The sequence below is a fragment of the Saccopteryx leptura genome, chromosome 4 (assembly GCF_036850995.1).
Source record: "Saccopteryx leptura isolate mSacLep1 chromosome 4, mSacLep1_pri_phased_curated, whole genome shotgun sequence".
NCBI classification, from domain to species: domain Eukaryota; kingdom Metazoa; phylum Chordata; class Mammalia; order Chiroptera; family Emballonuridae; genus Saccopteryx; species Saccopteryx leptura.
The window spans coordinates 88,354,702-88,373,617 of NC_089506.1; the positions used below are offsets into that span (position 1 = coordinate 88,354,702).

Sequence of the window (18,916 nt, forward strand, 5' to 3'; positions counted from 1 at the left end):
TTAAAAGAATACAACGTGAGAAGACATTTTGAAACTAAACATGCAAGTTATGCACAAAATTTACATGAAGAAAGCCAAGAAAAAAAAAAAACAAGCCACAGATCTCATAGTAAAATTGACCTGGCAGCAAAATATAGTTACACAGCAAAATGGATTACAAGAATCTGCTACTGAAGCACGTTTTCTAGTAGCAAAACGGATTGCTCAATGTGGAAAACCTTTTCCCGAAGGAGAATTTGTAAAAATGTACATGTTGGATCGCTTCTCGGCCTTTTGGCTAAGATCAAGTGTAGTAAAAGTACATGTTGGCCTGACTAGGCGGTGTCGCAGTGGATAGAGCGTCAGACTGGGTTGTGGAGGACCCAGGTTCAAGACCCCGAGGTCGCCAGCTTGAGCGCAAGCTCATTTGGTGTGAGCAAGGCTCACCAGCTTGAGCACAAAGTCAGTGGCTCGAGCAGGGGGGTGTCACTCTGTCTGCTGAGGCCCCCAAGGCACATATGAGAAATCAATCAATGAACAACTAAGGGACTGCAACGAAGAATTGATGTTTTTCATCTCTCTCCCTTCTTGTCTGTCTGTCCCTATCTGTTTCTCTCTCTGACTCTCTCTGTCTCTCCCCCCCAAAATAAATTTAAAAAAGTGCATGTTGGATGTTTGTGATGTAATGTATTCAGAAGCTAAACATAAAAGTGAAAATATAAGCCTGTCTCGGCAAACTATTTCCCAAAGAATAGAAGATATAAATGCTAATTTAAATGATTAGTTATGAAATAATTTAGAATTGGCCCATTTTTATGCAATAGCTCTTGATGAAAGTTGCAATGTAAAGGATACTGCAGTTATTAATTTTTATCAGATCTATCACTGAAGATTTTCAATTTTCGGAAGAACTTTTGTCAATTGTTTCTATGAAAACACAACAAAGGGAGAAAATCGTTTCTGAGAGGTTGAAAAATGTTTTTATAAATACAATATAGACTGGAAAAAAATTGGTGGATGTAACAAGAGATGGATCACCAAATATGATTGGAAAAAATACTGGTCTCATAAGATGAATTGAAGACAAAATTTCTGAAATTGATCCATATCATAAAATTATACCCAGACACTGCATCAACACGCATTATGTAAAAATATTTTTAAAATCGATCATGTTACAAATGTACAGTATGTCCATAAAGTCATGGTGCACTTTTAACCGGACACAGGAAAGCAACAGAAGATGATAGAAATGCAAAATCTGCACCAAATAAAAGGAAAACCCTCCCAGTTTCTGTAGGATGATGTGCGCATGCACAGATGATGATGTAACACCGTGTATACAGTGGAGCAGCCCATGGCCATGCCAGTCAAGATGTGGACGGTACAGAGCAAAGTTCAGTGTGTTCTCTGGCTTGCTAAATTTGAATCTGTGACCAAAGTGCAACGTGAATATCGGCGCATTTATAATGAAGCGCCATAACATAGGAATAACATTAATCGGTGGGATAAGCAGTTGAAGGAAACTGGCAGTTTGGTAGAGAAACCCCGTTCTGGTAGGCCATCAGTCAGTGAAGAGTCAGTAGAGTCTATACGGGATAGCTACCTAAGGAGCCCTAAAATATCTGTGCATGAGCCCACATCAAACTGCACTGAATAGGTATGAAACTGGGAGGGTTTTCCTTTTATTTGGTGCAGATTTCACATTTCTATTGTGTTTTGTTGCTTTCCTATGACCGGTCAAAAGTACACCATGACTTTACTGACACACTGTAGTTGTGAAATTAGTGGATTTCCTACGATCAAAAGGATTAAAACACAGGCAATTTATTGGACTCCTTGAAGAACTAAATACCAGTTTGTTTGTTTTTTATAGAGAGATGAGAAGCATCAGTCATCAGTTTTTCATTATGACACCTCAGTTGTTCATTGATTGCTTTCTCACATGTGCTTTGACTGGCAGGGCCTTCAGCAGACCAAGCAACCCCCTGCTCGGGCCAGCAACCCTGGATCCAAGCTGGTGAACTTCGCTCAAACCAGACAAGCCCGCACTCAAGCTGGCGACCTTGGGGTCTCGAACCTGGGTCCTCCGCATCCCAGTCCGACAATCCATGCACTGCGCCAAGGCCTGGTCAGGCTAAATACCAGTTATGTAGATGTACTATATCACAATAAAACCTGTTGATTAATCTTGGGAAAAGTTTTAAAATGTGTGTGGGATCTTCAAGAGGAAATAAAAATATTTTTAACACTTAAAGAAAATGATGATTTTCTTGAATTACCAGAACCAAATTAGATTTGTGATTTAGCATTTTCTTTGGATATTCTCACACATTTCAACAAATTTAACGTATGTTTAGAGCAAGAGTCAGGAAACTTTTTGTCTGAGAGAGCCATGGACACCACATATTTTAAAATGTAATTCCATAAGAGCCATACAACAACCCATGTACGTTAGGCATTATCCAATAAAAATTTGGTGTTGTCCTGGAAGACAGCTGTGATTGTCTCCAGCCACCTGCAACCATGAACATGAGTGGTAGGAATGAATGGATTGTAATACATGAGAATGTTTTATATTTTTAACGTTATTATTTTTTTTAATTAAAGATTTGTCTTCGAGCCAGATGCAGCCATCAAAAGAGCCACATTTGGCTCACGAGTCATAGGTTCCCGACCCCTGGTTTAGAGGGAAAAAATTTATTTGCTCATGATTTAATACAAAGATTAAAATCTTTTCAAATGAAGTTTGGTCTTTTATCTAGAAATCTGGCTGAATGCAAATTTGATCATTTTCCAACGTTAGTGACCGTATCTTTAAATATTTCAAGAGAAAAGGTTCAAGAATTTAATAACAATATCCTTGCACTAATGACAGATTTCGAGCAGCGATACAATTGCTTCAAGAAAATTGATAAAATTTTATCTATTATCCGAAATCTATTTCCTGTACATGTAGATGATGTTCCTGTTGATATACAATTAGAAATAATTAATTTACAATGTGATGAATTATTACATGAGAAATATCAAGAAGAGCAAGAAAATTTGTGCAATTTTATAAGCAATTGAATAATGGAAAATATAAAAATTTTAAAAAACTTTCCAGGGAATATTTAGTAATCTTCAGTTCAACTTATATTGTGAACAAATATTTTTTTAATGAATCTAAACAAAAGTACAATAAGATCAAGATTGAATAATTTACATTTGGAGGCTGTGTTAAGAATAGCTACTACAAGTTAGAGCCAGATAGTACATAAATAATAGGAGCTGCAAAGCACCTCAATACGTCACATGAGTATTTTGTTAATTTGTTGTACTAAATTACTTACATTTATTCATAAACAAATTACATAATAAAATTTTGTTTACTTAAATGAATCGTTTTTGTATTTAACATTTTTTAATTTTAATATTTCATCCAGCCCATGAAAAAAGTTTTCTTTCTAATCTGACCCAGAGGCAAAAACTGTTGGCTACGCCTGGTTTAGACTGTCAGAAATTGTGTATTTTTTTTTTTTTGTATTTTTCAGACAGACAGACAGACTCTGGCATGGCGCAATTGGGATCCACCCAGCATGCCCACCAGGGGGCGATGCTCTGCCCATCTGGGATATTGCTCCATTGCAACCGGGGCCATTCTAGTGCCTGAAGCAGAGGCCAAGGAGCCAGCCCCCAGGCCAACTTTGCTCCTCTGGAACCTTGCTTGTGGGAGCAGAAGAGAGAAAGAAAGAGAAAGGAGAGGGGGATGGGTGAAGAAGATGGGTGCTTCTCCCGTGTGCCCTGGCCAGAATCGAACCCAAGACTTCCACATGCTGGGTCAACGCTCTACCGCTGAGCAAACCAGCCAGGGCCTAAAGTATCTTCTTTTTTCCATTACCTTTTTTACATATCAGAAATCATTGAAATAATTACTAGTATTTTATCTCCTTAAAACATATAAGGAAAGAAGGGCTTGAAAAGGTTAGTAGCATGACTGAAGTCACTTAACTGATAAGTAAAATTAAAAGAGATACAGCCCATCTGACCAGGTGGCACAGTAGATACAGCATTAACTTTGGTCACTGAGGACCAAAGATCAAAACCTTGAGGTTGCTGGCTTGCGCACGGGCTCACCAGTTTGAGCACAAGGTTCTCAGCTTGGACATGGAATCATAGACTTGACCTCATGGTCACTGGTTTGAAACATAAAGTCACTGTCTTGAGTTAGGGGTCACTGGTTTGGCTGAAGCCCTCCCATCAAGGCACATATGAGAAAGCAATTGATGAACAGCTAACGTGCCACAATTATGAGTTGATACTTCTCATCTCTCTCCCTAAATGGCTTTATTTCTTTCTCTTTCTCATTTAAATAAGAAAGAGAGAGAAAAAAACCTTTTGTATTCCACCCAGACTCCAGAGAACATTATAGTATCTAAAATTATTCATGTTTGTTTTCTTTCAGCTTATCTTATAAAAATAGAAAATCAAGTTAGTTACAAAAATTTTTCTTGAGGTAAATATTCAAAGAAACTTTTTTTTTTTTAATCTGGCCAAACTGTTCTAAATGACTTTATACCTGTTTACTTTTAGAAAGATCCCTATCACATTTATTTTCTATAAGTATTAAACAACTATAAATCAGATGAACAAAAGGCAAAGATAAGCTAGAAATATAAAAATTACTTCAGCAGCTTCCAATTGCACATCAAATTTCAGTTCAGACTGTTAAGCACCCAACCACCTTTCCATCTTAAGCCGTTATTTTCAAGAGGATATACGTAGATTTATTATATTCACTCTATGCTGACATTTAATGTCACATTTCTAAATATCTTTTCTTCCTGAAATAAATTGACTTTTAGAAGATATTCAGTGAAAATAGAGATTATTTTACATTTAATATGTTTTTATAAATTTTTATTGAATTTAGTGGAGTGACATTGTATGTCTTATATTTACATTTTTAAAGATAAGTAGCTGCATATTTCACATGAAGAGTAAATTTCAAGAAGTTTGTAACACTGGATTAGTAAATATTCCCATAGGTATCTAAATAAATGGGAAATGGGAGTATAGAACAGAAAGCATCAAAAATTGAGAGGTAAATCTAAAAACCATGGTGATATACTAAAAATGCAGTAATACGTTCACTCTCTCATGCATTCATATATTACTAACTTAGTTGGTGTAAAAGATAAGTTTAAAATGTTTCCTGAGATCAAGTACCTCATAAGTAAGTAGGGAGAGCAAATACTAATAATAACAAATCGCACAATTATTTGGAAATCACTGGGTTTAGTTAAACTGTAGTAACCAAAATAAACACATAAGAAAGAAGAAATCATTAACACCAAATGAGGGTTTCTTTGGATGTAGGTGCATATGATTTGGGGGGAAAGAAAAGTAAGCATATCATACAACCCTTTCCCTGAATATAGATGCCTATCCTTGGTTTGTAATGCTGATGAAAGGGCTTCAACACTGAGATAATAAACTGAGTACAGCTGTAGGATTGAAATAAATATGGTGAGGCATCTACAAATAATTATGATGAGGAAGAAAATGTTGACACAATAATTTAAAGGAAAAGAAAAAGTACAATCAACCTTTATAAAGCAAGTGAGGTAGATCAACTACAGATATAAGTGGCTGATACATAGGACTGATTTTAAACATTCATTTATTTACTAGTACTGTTTACAAACTAAATTTTATCAATTTATATCACCTAAAAGTAATTGTTTCTTCTATGAGATCTGTAGACCAGGCATACAACCACTTTGCATTACTTTTGCTATTCCCAGGGTTCTACACTTACACACATTATATGATATAAAAGAGATAAACTGCAAAAGATTCTAGCCATAAAAAATATATTAATATGATTTTTATTTAAGTCAGGCATTTTGTTTAGGATGAACTACATTAATCAATTAAAAATGTCTTCATAAAGTTATTGCTGAAAATATAATTTAAAATAATATTTAAACAGAACTTGAAGTGACTTTTCTATGTGCACAAAAAAAATTTCATTATAAATGTAAAACATAGAAGGTTAAAATGTAGTCTAACTTCCGTTAAAGTTTTAAGGGAGAAAAAAAAGACAACTCGTTTTTTCTAAATCAGTCGCCCACACACATTTTATTTTTATAGTGATGTTAACTGCACATTTCATACCCTTTCTTCGAATAAGTTTCCTTTTTTTCCCCTTTTATACCTCCCACTTATAAATAAACACAGCCTTCCACAATAGTTTAATGAGATAATTAGGCTCTGTTTCACTGGGCACCACAGCGGTTTGAATACTCTTGTCACCAGAATGCACCATTAAAGATTCTGTCAAAATGGGTTAAGTATTGAATTGCTTTTCAAAAGTACATTCTGCTTGCTTGGAGGAGTCAATGCAAGCCACTTCATGAAATTAGGAAATAGGTCTCTGCACATGGGCTGCTCTTTATGATATTTTAGATGTTTCTGGCATTGCTTTGGTATTGATGATTCAAATGAAATGTATTTCTATCTTTCCTTTCCAAAGAATCGTATTGCGGTTAATATAGAATCTTTCCAGTTGTTCTGCATTGTTATTATTTGATTGTATCCGCTTCAGTTCATTTTATTTACAATCATCTAATCATATTAGAAAATGAGCATGGTGAAGCTCACATAAACGCTGAAACTAAACATGAAACCTTCACAGTAGACTGCCTTTGCAGCATGTTAACAAAACCCACAACAACAAAGAAGGAACATAATATAGTTTCTGATCAATGAGAAAAGCTCTTATATAAATAATTGTATTATGTATCAGTCTGTTAATGTTTTAAAAATGAAATTCCCTATATAAAAACAATTTTAACTTCTTCACAGGAAGTAATTTTCTTTTATAAATTACTGTTGCAAATACTGCAAAGCTGTATTGCACTTGTAAAAAAGTTACATTCATCCTTCCTTCCAATTTATTTTTTATATTGCTCAAAAGTAAACTTTATTTGAAGGTTTTTCACAAGAAGTTATCTATTGTCCTGTGAACTTAAGTACTAACAATTTAAAACAATATATTTTATGCACATAATATATTGCACTTAATGAGGTTTTAACTGGGAAGCCACTTTTTTTCTCCTACTAATGAACATGTACCAGAACGGTGTATTTTTTAACTGTCTATATTGCTTTATACTGTGTCTACATTTTGTAGATTTTTAAATCATTAAGGGAATTTTCTTTTCAAATTTGTATTTTCTATTGAAGTCTTGGCCTTCAGAAATTAATATGAACTAAATAAATAGCTTCAATATAAAGTGAAAAACACTTAACACCATCAATTCAAAATTATAATGATGAGTACCCAAATTGCAACAGTATAAAATTGTCACATAGTTAAGTGCATTAACTTTGGATCCTGTCCTGTTTTTCTAATAATGGGCTTTTTCTGTCTCCAAAGAATCTGGTCCCTTTAGGGGTTTTGAACTAGTGACTCTTATCTGTAGAAACAGCAACTCTAATCTTTTGTGTATGCTTCTAATTCAGTATCACAATGGGCTGCGTTTCTGGCATTGTAGAATAACTGATTAAAGCAACTCTTATTATTTATTCAACAATTATGTATCAAGTCTGGATCTTTGCAGAAGGTACTATGACCAAAACAAAATTAGCTTTTGTCCTCCATGAGTTTATAATCCAATGACAGTATATAAAAGTTACTAAACAAGGCCTCAAATGTTAGGTGCCATGTGAGTATCACCAATAATAAGTGATATACATTTTAGAAGAAAGAGCAAAGTAAACTGTGATGATTAGAAAGAATGGTCAGGATACTGTCACATAGACCTGAAATATAAATGATAAATTGATTTTGTGTGTATGTGTGTGGAAGACAGTTACAAATGGGAGAAAGCATTCAATTCAGAGATAGTAACAGAATTGTTTGACTTAAATAATTGATTATTTGGCAAGTTAGTGACTACAGCTGACCCTTCAACAATGTGTGGGTTTGGAACACTAACCCCGCCACAAAATTGAAAATCCATGTAGCACTCTTTATTCCCCGAAGGCTTAACTTTAATTCCAGCCTGCTATTGACTGGAAGCCTTACAGATAACATAAACAGTCAACATATACTTTGTATATTATCTGTATTATATACTGTTTTCTTACAATAAAGCTAGAGAAAATAAAGTATTAAGAAAATGGTAGGGAGGCCCTGGCCGGTTGGCTCAGCGGTGGAGCGTCAGCCTGGCATGCAGGGTACCCGGGTTCGGTTCCGGCCAGGGCACATGGGAGAGGCGCCCATTTGCTTCTCCACCGCCCCCCTCCTTCCTCTCTGTCTCTCTCTTCCCCTCCCGCAGCCAGGGCTCCATTGGAGCGGAGATGGCCCGGGCGCTGGGGATGGCTCCTTGGCCTCTGCCCCGGGCGCTGGAGTGGCTCTGGTCACGGCGGAGCGACGCCCCCTGGTGGGCAGAGCGTCGCCCCTGGCGCCACTCTAGCGCCTGGGGCAGAGGCCAAGGAGCCATCCCCAGCGCCCGGGCCATCCTTGCTCCAGTGGAGCCTTGGCTGCGGGCGGGGAAGAGAGAGACAGAGAGGAAGGAGAGGGGGAGGGGTGGAGAAGCAGATGGGCGCTTCTTCTGTGTGTCCTGGCCGGGAATCGAACCCGGGACTTCTGCAGACCAGGCCGACACTCTACCACTGAGCCAACCAGCCAGGGCCCTAACGTAATTCTTTGAATTTGTGTATTGATCATTATAATTTTGACTTAATGTGTTTTATGCATTCTACTTTATCTTGAAACTATTTAGTTATAAAACAGTAAAAAAACTAACACATTATTAATTTTATATTAAATATCACATCCCTATGTAAGGCTATTCACATCATTTATTTTTTCCACATAATGGAAAACACAATGAATACTGAGGTGATGATAATGACACAAAATGTCTCATACCATTCTTGCAGTATTCTTATTAGATTGTTACATGAAAATACACACATAAACAACAGATAAGTTTATTAACTGTCAGGCATGATGAAGTGGCACCGGATCATAATAAAGGTCTTCATCTTCAGCTTCACACTGAGTAGGAGTAAGAGAACGGGTTGGTGGTGCCATTTCAGGGGTGCAGGAGGTGGAGAAGGGTAAAGGAGAGGCAGGCACACTCAGTAGAACATTAAGGAAATACATCATAAGTTCTGTGTGACTTGGCTTTTTCTTTCACTTAGAATGATACCATTCTTCCACCATTTGTTTTAGTTTCAGTGCCTGTATCATAGAAAGCTCCATGTAGTCAAAGACGTCAAGGGCAGTATTGATTTCCTGGAACCCTTCTGCACATTGTCTATGACAGTTTGTTTTTGGTACCACATCTTCTACATCCTCATTGTCTGGCACTGGTTTAGAAATGCACATCTCCATCAAACCGATCTTCTGTTAATTTCTCTGGTGTGGTGTCTCTGAGTTCTTGAATTTCTCCAAGATCCATCTCTTGAATCCCTTTACCCCCCCCCCCCCATCTATTTTGCCATACTACAAATCTATTTCATGATTTGCTTGATTGGCTCTATCATAAACCCTATGAAGTCATGAACAACATCTAGAAACAGTTTTCTCCACCAGAAATTTAATGTTTTGAGCCTGATGGTTTTTATAGCTTTCTCTAGAACAACGATGGCATCTTAAATGGTGTCATCCTTACAGACCTTCATGATGTTCCCTCTGTCGGGATTCTCTTCCATACTGTTGACAGTCCTTTTCAAAAGTATCATGTGTAATTAGCCTTTAGGTCCATATGACTCATTGATCTAGAGGCTGAGTTAGAAACTTTGTGTTTGGGGGCAATTTTAGAACACTTGGATAACTTCAATGATGAACACTGGGTGTGAACTTCATGCAGATAATGGTAAGGCTCAGGGGATACCAGGAAAGATAGAAGAAGCCTGTTCAGTAGTTGTATGTTTCTAGGATATTATCCATTTCTTCTGTTTTGTCCTATTTGTAGGTGTATCATTGTGAATAATAGTCTCATAGTATTTTAGATTCATATGGCATTGGTTATAATATCTCTTCTTTCCTTTTTGAATATTTTACATGTTTTCTCTTTTATTGTTAGGTAGTTTTGATAAGGTCTTGTTAATTTTGCTCATCTTTGAAAAATAACAACTTGTATTATTTTTTACTGTTTTTCAATTCTCTATATTTGATTTATTTCTGCCCTAATATCATTATTTTCTTTTTCTGCTAACTTTGGGCTTTTTTTTCTCTTCTCCTACTTCATTAAAGTGTACAATTAGATTGTTTGAGATCCTTCTTTTTCTTTATTATCTGAAAAATATTAAATGTGCATTTGAGAATGTGTTTCTGCTCCTGATAGAATGGTTTATATAGAACTATTATGTCCATTTGTTTCATAGTATTGTTCCAGGCTAGTTTCCTTACTAGTTTTTATGTCTGGATGTTTGACCCCTTATTCATAGTAAGATATTGAACTCTCCCACTGTTACTGTACTGATGTCTATATCTCCCTTCCGGTATGTCATTGTATCCTTTACATCAGGGGTCTCAAACTCGTGGCCCACGGGCCGCATGCGGCCCGCCGAACAATTTTGTGTGGCCCGCAGACTAATCCATGAAGTTCAAAATATTTTGGATAAAATTAAGTAAGCCTAGGGGCCTACTTGTATTTTTCATTTCTCTAGCATCCTAGCTAGGTATTAGCTTAGTTAACAGCAGTTGTGATGCGAACTACAGTTTCTGGTCGTTTTGTGACACTGAGTAAACTGCATGTACGATTGTGCTTGTTGTACTGATTTTTTTTTGTTTTCAACTGCAGTGAGAAAAGTGTTGCGTAACAGTTGCCTTTTGTAGACCTAGTGCGGCCCGCCGAACGGCTGTGATCTTGCTCTGCGGCCCACATGCTGAGTTGAGTTTGAGACCCCTGCTTTACATATTGAGGCTCTCTGATTATGGGTACATATATATTTGTGGGGCCCAGCTGTCAGGGTCTGCATGTTGGTTGCTGAGATCTGTATGCTAGTTGCTATGAGTCCCCGCCCGTTTTCTTTCGTTTTAGCTGCTCCCAGAAGATCTAGCTGGATCAAATCCCTGTGTTCTGGTACAGGTGCGGCAGAAGTAGGCCTCCTGAGCAGTGTCCCAACAACTGTGGTAGTGTCCCATCTTGCTGATGTCGCTCCCAAGTCTGTATATTTTTAATGTCTTAGAATATCTTAGCTTCTGAGAGTTTTTAGGTCTGCAAATGCAAATGATTAGAAGGTAGAAAACATGAATGGTGATGAGGAAATGCAGCTGATGTAGGCTATAATTTATACAAGTATTGTTACTCATTCCCATGTCTTTCCAATTTGTTACATTTACTCCTGATAATGTAGGAATGAAGCAGAGGAGGTTCATTAACTAATTCTTTATTGAATGTATTCAATGTCTTTTTCCTTCCAGAATGTATTTTTTTAGTTAATTGTGGTTGTGCTATTGGATGTTTGCAGTTATGTGTCTCAAATATATACAGAAAACATTTTCTGAAGCAGAATTTTTACATCTGTGAGCCTTCCTTCATCAATCTCTATAGAAAATGAAAAAAATAAAATGAGAACAAATAATTCTTTCAGGAGCAAAACCCACATTCTTTGCCCATTAAGGATATGACCATTTAAGTGACTTTATTCTTTGTCTTCTAATAGCCTTGCCTGTTGAGAGCCTGTGTTGAAGAAAATCTCCCTTTTATGTTAGTCATCCCATTGAAGTGCATATCTTCTGCATATTCAGTTGTGACAGTTTTTGAAGAAATAGGCTCTGTGCCAAGATAATTAACTTCAAATTTTGAGGGATATAGCACTAGTTGTAAACTTATCCCTAATATAATGAAAACTTAGGATAATAAAATTAGAGTATTGAGTAAGTGTTTATGTTGGCTCCCATTACTTTCCTCCTGAGGATCCAATAACTACTTTAATTAATTTGAATGCTTTTCAGTTTTCTTATTAGCATGTCTCCATTCATAATTTCTTGGATGGTAACTGGTTGTAACGGGCAAGAACATCCACCAGACTTAGACTCTACAATATGGATAATTTAAAAATAATATGTCTTAGGATTATAGAATGAAGTCTAAAGTATATGAAATGTGAAGTATGAAGAGGAGAATAAACTTACTTTATTTAAGTGTTTCTCTGGTAGCTACCTTGATTTTTAGTCTCTCAATCTCTCACTGACATACATATAAAAACACAAAAGCTTTCAAATATTCTCAGTCCCTCCACCCCTAGAATACATGGTTATAATAAATTGCCATATCTCGGGAAAAAAATCCACGTAATACAAAACTGATGAAAACTATTTGGTGACTTAATTGTGCTAAATTATCTGGAGTAAAACTATTTAACCTACCTAGATAATTGGAATAAACTAATTTTCCTTCCTAAACATTCTGTGTTTCCAAATGAAAAAAAACATACACACACATGTAACACCTGTCTAACCTGTCTTATAATTTTAGTTTTATAGTTTGCTTACAATATTATATATTAATTTCAGGTGTACTATACAGTGATTAGATATTTCTATACCTTACAAAGTGATAACCATGATAGATATAGTATTGATCAGTCATTATACATAGTTTTTTACAATATTAATGACAAAATTGTCTATGCTGTTTATTAAATCTCCATGACATATATATATATATATATTATTTTTTTTTTAGAGAGGAGAGGGAGAGACAGAGAGAGAGAGAAAGAGAGAGAGGTGAGACAGAGAGAGAGAAGGAGGGGAGGAGCTGGAAGCATCAACTCCCATATGTGCCTTGACCAGGCAAACCCAGGGTTTCGAACCGGCAACCTCAGCATTTCCAGGTCGACGTTTTATTTACTGTGCCACCACAGGTCAGGCTCCATGACTTATTTTATAACTAAAAATTTGTACTTTTTTTTTTTGGTGACACAGACAGAGGAACAGATAAGGACAGAAAGATAGGAAGGGAGAGGGATAAGAAGCACCAATTCTTTGTTGCGACACCTTACTTATTCATTGATTGCTTTTTCATATATGCCTTAACTGGGGGGTTACAGTAGACAGAGTGACCCCTTGCTCAAACCAATGAGCCCATACTCAAGCTGGCAACCTTGGGGTTTCAAACCTGGGTCCTCCACATCCCAGTCCAATGCTCTATCCACTGCACCATTGCCTGGTCAGGCAAAAGGTTTGTACTTTCTAATCTCTTTAAATTTTTTCACCTAGCCCCTCACCTTCTTCCATCTGACAATCATCAGTTTCTTTTCTGTATCTATGAATTTGTTTCTGTTTTGTTTTTTAGATTTCACATCTAAGTAAAATAATACAATTTATTTTTCTCTGACCAATTTCACTCAGAATAATACCCTCTAGGTACATCTGTGTTGGCTAACCAGACTTACTATACAGATAAAGAAGCTATGGCCGCAAGTCAATACTGCCATTTCGATATTTGGCCAGTAATTAATCATGAGCAAAGAGGGAAAGTTTAGTGAGAAGTTTTTTGGGGATGAGGATGTGTAGAAGGCACTAAATATGGGACATAACTTTTTGGCTGACCATTTTATCTAAATGTTAAGACTTGGAGAGTAAGGATGCTAAGTGCTACAGATAGTAAAAATCACAAATTGCCATGTATTCTGTCACTGCAATTATTTTCAGTGGAGAAGAAATTTATTTGTTGAACTCAAACTGAACATTGGGAATTTATTTATTTACCCAGAAACTTTTGCAGAAGGCAGGCACCATTGTAGATGCACTGAGAGAGGAATAAACTAGACAAAAATCTCTGCCTTCATAGAACAGTTTTGTGTCAGTAGAGAGTGGTGCAGTTATTAATAAACATATATACAAAACATAAAATAGTTGCAGATATTGTTAAATATTATTAAGAAACAAAGTGGAATAATTAAATTTAGAAGGTGATTGGAAGAGAAGGTATATACCTATAGGCTTATCCAGAAAGTCCTTTCTATGCAGAGAGCATGAAGCACAGGTGTGGAAAATAAGAAGGATTGTTCAGGCAAACAAAATAGCAAGTGCAAAGGCCCTGAGGCAGAAATGAAGGTGGTGTACTTGAAAATAGGTAGCATGCTGGGGTTTTTTTCTGAAGCTGGAAGCGGGGAGAGACAGTCAGACAGACTCCCGCATGCGCCCCGCCGGGATCCACCCGGCACGCCCACCAGGGGCGACGCTCTGCCCCTCCGGGGCATCGCTCTGCCGTGACCAGAGCCACTCTAGAGCCTGGGGCAGAGGCCAAGGAGCCATCCCCAGTGCCCGGGGCCATCTTTGCTCCAATGGAGCCTTGGCTGCGGGAGGGGAAGAGAGAGAGAGAGATGAAGGGGGGGGGTGGAGAAGCAAATGGGCGCTTCTCCTATGTGCCCTGGCCGGGAATCGAACCCGGGTCCCCCGCACTCCAGGCCGACGCTCTACTGCTGAGCCAACCGGCCAGGGCCGGTAGCATGCTTTTTTAATGAGACTACGTATGCTGCCATTTTCATTGATTGCTAATACTATAAATATAAAAGTAAGTATAAGATATATTTGTATTTTCAGAAACAATTTATGAGGACCTATTTCACTAATCTTGAATTTAATTACCCACTGTATTTTTTATAAGAGTCCAATAGGGTAGACAAAAATATTGCTTTAGTGAGAAAAGATGCTGGGGCAATGTCTCAGACCCCAATGGAGAGTATTACCTTTAAACGACCTTCTGAAAAAACTAAAAGCAGGACATGATGTGAAAGTGAGAAGAATAGGTAGAGTGTTGGTTTCTTGGAGATTTGTTTGTTTGTCATCCTTATTACAAATAGAAGGATGGCCAGTTTGTCAGAGGCATACATAAATAGGTAGAGTGTGTAGGTAGAAAATGAAGTCAGAGTAATGGCATGGGCCAGGTTTTGCAGGGCCTGATAAAAATGTGGATTACATTTTGAATTCCTAGAAAAAGCAGAGGTAAGGTTAAAAGTACCTTCTAGCTGCTGTGTGAGAAATGAACACCAGTGTGCCATGCATGAGAGTTTAAATTTTGTTAAGTTGATGCAGCAGTTCCTTGTGACTAATGATGGCATTTGGGGAACAGAAAAGGCCTTTCCTCAAAGCTTACAACTCATCCTGCTGTTGCTAATAAAAAACGACGAGGCTAGCACACAGGTAGAAAAAGATAGTTTCAAGGACAACCTCTGCACACTTTGTACAAAAACAATTGATAGTACAACTTATCACCAAGGATAAATGAAAACAAAAAATACAGGATTTATTATAAAAATGCAGAACAGGGGAAATAAACATTATTATAAAAACCTATTATATGTGTTACATTACAGTTGTTGAAAATGTCAACTAATAATTATTAAAGCAAAACAGTAAAATATTTTGAAAACAAGGGAAATTGTATTAATTTTGACAGAGGTATTAAAAGCTCATTGACAATGCTCAGAAAAACAATGACCTGGTGATAAGAGGGCTAAGAACAAAGTCTGTATAAGCAGTTGAAGGAAACTGGCAGTTTGGTGGAGAAACCCCGTTCTGGTAGGCCATCAGTCAGTGACAAGTCTGTAGAGGCTATATAAGATAGCTACCTAAGGAGCCCTAAAAAATCTGTGCGTGAGCCCACATCAAACTGCACTGAATAGGTATGAAACTGGGAGAGTTTTCCTTTTATTTGGTGCAGATTTCACATTTCTATCGTCTTTTGTTGCTTTCCTGTGACCGGACAAAAGTGCACCACGACTTTACGGACACACTGTATAATAAAGTCTCAAATCACTTTGACCTATATCAAGCTATATATTAAATAATGTTACCACTTATTTATTTCAGATTTATAACTGATATAAATTAAAAACTACTAACAATTTATTTTTTCAAACCAGTGGGTCACCATTCTAACTTGGGCTATGCCAGTCCCACTTGGGAAATATTATTATAAACAAAAAAGCTATATATTTTATTTTTTGTCCCAATGCTAGAAATTGTCTGAAATATGTTTTATAGGCAGTTGTCAGTAACATTAATAATGTATTGAAAGGGAAATATTCTGAAAATTTTTTGGCAAAATATTGAGAAGGAGAAGATATAAAATGTCTACCATAGCAAAGTAACTGTTAAGAAAAATAAAGAGAATAGTTGGGCAGTTTTGTTCTTGAGGGCTTTGATAATAAAACAGAATAGTAGAAAACAAAATGTTTGCGTTTTCAAGGACAAAAATAGTAATCAACTATTCTATTGTTTTTAAACTTTACATCAATGTAAAAAAAAACAAACTTAAAAATCTCCCCATCTTTCAGAATTCCTGGACTCGGTCTTTTGTTCACTATTTACTCATTTACTGACAAGTGAACTTTAAAGGCTTCAGATGTTTCTTGTTTTTCAAGTTATCTGATCAATTTAGGCAATGAGCAAAAATATTCAATAGATGAATGCCTGCTCTCAAAGATCTTAGATTCTACTATGAGACAGACATAGTCACACCAGGACATTCATGATTAAAAATGAATTCATTCACAATTAAAAATAAATTAAGTGATCTAAAAATATAGAATATTATATGAATTTATCTAAAAAATTAATCTAGACTAGGAAGTAGGAGTAGAGAAGGTAATTTCTCTCTGAGAAGGTGAACCATAAACACTCATAAAATATAAAATGTGAGCAAAGATTATTTCTTACAAATGGATAAGCAAGTTTAAAAAAAGATTTCTTATTAAGAAGAAATGCAGCTTGACCTGTGGTGGCACAGTGGATCAAGCGTTGACCTGGAATGCTGAGGTCGCTGGTTCAAAGCCCTGGGCTTGCCTTGTCAAGGCACATATGGGGGTTGATGCTTCCTGCTTCTCTCTCTCTCTTTCTCTCTCTCTCTCTCTCTCTCTCTCTCTCTCTATATATATATATATATATATATATATATATATATTTATCTTCTCTAAAATGAATAAATAAATAAAATAATTCAAATAAAAAAAGAAGAAATGCAACAGAAAGAAAGTCAAGATGATTGTAACTAAACTGGAGAAATGACGGTGTGGAATAGGGATGTAGGGGGATCAGAGCGGACAATGGAGGATTTAGTAGAGCAGATCAAGTTGTTTGGTTTTATCCTAACAACAATAAGAAGCTGTTATAGATACAAAGTTGATACTTTGGCATGAGTATATTATTTTACAAAAGTAAATTCTAGGTATCAAATGCAGAATAAACTAGAGAGAGAGAAACCACTTGGGGGTCATTGCAATGGTTCAAGCAAGACATGATAACTGCTTAAACCAGAGTGATATAAGTATAGATAAAATGTGAGTTATTTGAGGTTGATTTATGAAGAGAAATCAAGAGGACCTTGTCATAGGTTAGATGTTGAAGATGAGGAAGAGGGAGAAGTCAAGTGTTTTCTAAACACATTTGGATTGAGAAATTGTATGAGTATATCTATTGTTCTTTTTTTCTTCTTTTTTTTTTTTTTTGCAGAGACAGAGAGAGAGTCAGAGAGAAGGATAGATAGGGACAGACAGACAGGAACAGGGAGAGATGAGAAACATCAATCATCAGTTTTTCCTTGTGACACCTAAGTTGTTCATTAATTGCTTTCTCATATATGCCTTGACTGTGGGCCTTCAGCAGACCGAGTAACCCCTTGCCCGAGCCAGTGACCTTGGGTCCAAGCTGGTGAGCTTTGCTCAAGCTAGATGAGCATGCTCTCAAGCTGGTGACCTCGGGGACTCAAATCTGGATCCTCTGCATCCCAGTCTGATGCTCTATCCACTGTGTCACCGTCTGGTCAGGCTGCTCTCATTCTTTGAAACAGAATACTCTGAATGTGGAATAACAGACTGTGGGTGATATAGTGGATGATAGAGTGAATGCTTGTGTGTGTGTATAAAATTATTCAAGGCATGAGCCCTGGCCGGTTGGCTCAGCAGTAGAGCGTCGGCCTAGCATGCTGAGGACCCGGGTTCGATTCCCGGCCAAGGCACACAGGAGAAGCGCCCATTTGCTTCTCCACCCCTCCGCCACGCTTTCCTCTCTGTCTCTCTCTTCCCCTCCCGCAGCCAAGGCTCCATTGGAGCAAAGATGGCCTGGGCGCTAGGGATGGCTCTGTGACCTCTGCCTCAGGCGCTAGAGTGGCTCTGGTCGCAACATGGCGACGCCCAGGATGGGCAGAGCGTCGCCCCATGGTGGGCGTGCCGGGTGGATCCCGGTGGGGAGCATGCGGGAGTCTGTCTGACTGTCTCTCCCTGTTTCCAGCTTCAGAAAAATGAAAAAAAAAATTATTCAAGGCATGTTGAATATGAGATTATTTTGATATGTCCAAGAAAATGTATGAGTTTGGAGCTCAGACCTGTGCAGGAGCTATAATTTGGCTTTAATTTATCATACATAATTGTAACACTGTGGGTGAAGAGATCACCTCGGCCATTAGGAAAAACTAAAATATAGTCTAGGTAACAGCAGATAAAACATTGAGGTACAGCTGGTAATCAGGTACTAATGAAAGAGTCACAAAGCAGATATAGATGAAACTGGCAGATAACTGTAAGGAAATATAGGAAAAAGCACTCTCCTGGGCACTGACAGAAGGTGTGTTTCAATAAAGGAAGTTTTATAATCCGTGTCAGATTCTGATAGACAAGTAAGTTGTCCACGATGTTGTATTTGGGAAAAGCTGTATCAGGGAATAAGGTATCAAAATTTTATGAGAAAATACTTATAAAATAATAAGATATCAACTAAAATTTTAAAATCAATATAAAACCAATGGAAAAATATATAAAGATTCAGAAGATTGTCTTATCAGAGAATGTAGTATATCAAAAAAGAGCAATATATGTAACAGACAAGATTCTATATTGACCATTGAGTCCGTGAGAGAGAGACAGACAGACAGACAGACAGAGACAGAGACAGAGATGTGTATCGTAAAGCCAGAAAGCAATC

The 18,916-nt window shown here is 37.1% G+C and overlaps 1 non-coding gene across 1 annotated transcript; it reads left to right on the forward strand.

The window, feature by feature from the left end:
• Nucleotides 1-257: 257 nt before the first annotated feature.
• On the forward strand, nt 258-444 carry LOC136404553 (U2 spliceosomal RNA). Its single transcript, XR_010751298.1, has one exon. It is a non-coding gene; the product is annotated as a U2 spliceosomal RNA (small nuclear RNA).
• Nucleotides 445-18,916: the final 18,472 nt, after the last annotated feature.